The sequence below is a fragment of the Danio rerio genome, chromosome 16 (genome assembly GCF_049306965.1).
Source record: "Danio rerio strain Tuebingen ecotype United States chromosome 16, GRCz12tu, whole genome shotgun sequence".
NCBI lineage: Eukaryota > Metazoa > Chordata > Actinopteri > Cypriniformes > Danionidae > Danio > Danio rerio.
In genome coordinates, this window is record NC_133191.1 from 50667501 (window position 1) to 50668232 (window position 732).

At 35.8% G+C, this 732-nt stretch overlaps 1 protein-coding gene across 1 annotated transcript in view; it reads left to right on the top strand.

Annotated features, from left to right (window-relative positions):
- The window catches only part of sv2a (synaptic vesicle glycoprotein 2A), an 86604-nt gene extending 86234 nt beyond the window's left edge, over positions 1-370 (top strand). Inside the window, exon 13 of the mRNA XM_691342.9 lies at positions 1-370. This exon is cut by the window's left edge and continues 1930 nt beyond it. The gene's annotated coding sequence lies outside the window, so the exon portion shown is untranslated.
- The last annotated feature ends 362 nt before the right edge of the window (positions 371-732 follow it).

The window sequence follows — 732 nt, forward strand, 5'->3', positions numbered from 1 at the left end:
TCAAATCCTCCGATGTACACGGCAAGCCACGGAACAAACTGGTAACAGCGGAAATTCCTTCCATACGGAGGTAAGGGGAAAAAAACAGCATCATACCGCCCCATAGCGTTTGTTTTAAAATCGAAATGCAGCCAAACATAGCTCTGGCTACGTAATTCACGATCTCCAGAAATGTATATAGGGCTACATTTTCAGAATGAGAATGTTGCTCGTTCGTCACACCCATTGCACGTCTTTCAGTCTCTGCTAATGAGCTAATGATCTGCATCAGGTGTGCATTAAGGAGACATGGAAAATGTGCAGAGCTGGTGGTCCTCCAGGAACATGGTTGAGAAACACAACTCTATGCTACTCAATCAAGCAATTTTTTTAGAAAAGATGTAAAAAATGAGATAAGTGACATGATGGGTTGTCGTTTGTAAGGTATAGTATGGCATTATTCATATATGGTTTTATTATGCTGTCAACACTCGTTTGTTTTTCTCGAGATTGCATTTCTTTTGTGCGCAAACGATAAACATGTTAAGTTCGCTCTGTTCTCATACATAAAAAACACATGAGGAAAAAGAACTAAAGAAAAAAATAAACGAAGCACAATGTGATTTGATTGAGAAAAAATAGGTTTATTTTGATGATTATGTAAATGATGTACTGAATATAAATATTTAAAAATTAGCTGTAATTCAAGTCTGTCTGTTTAAACACGCAAATTATTATTATTAAATATACAAA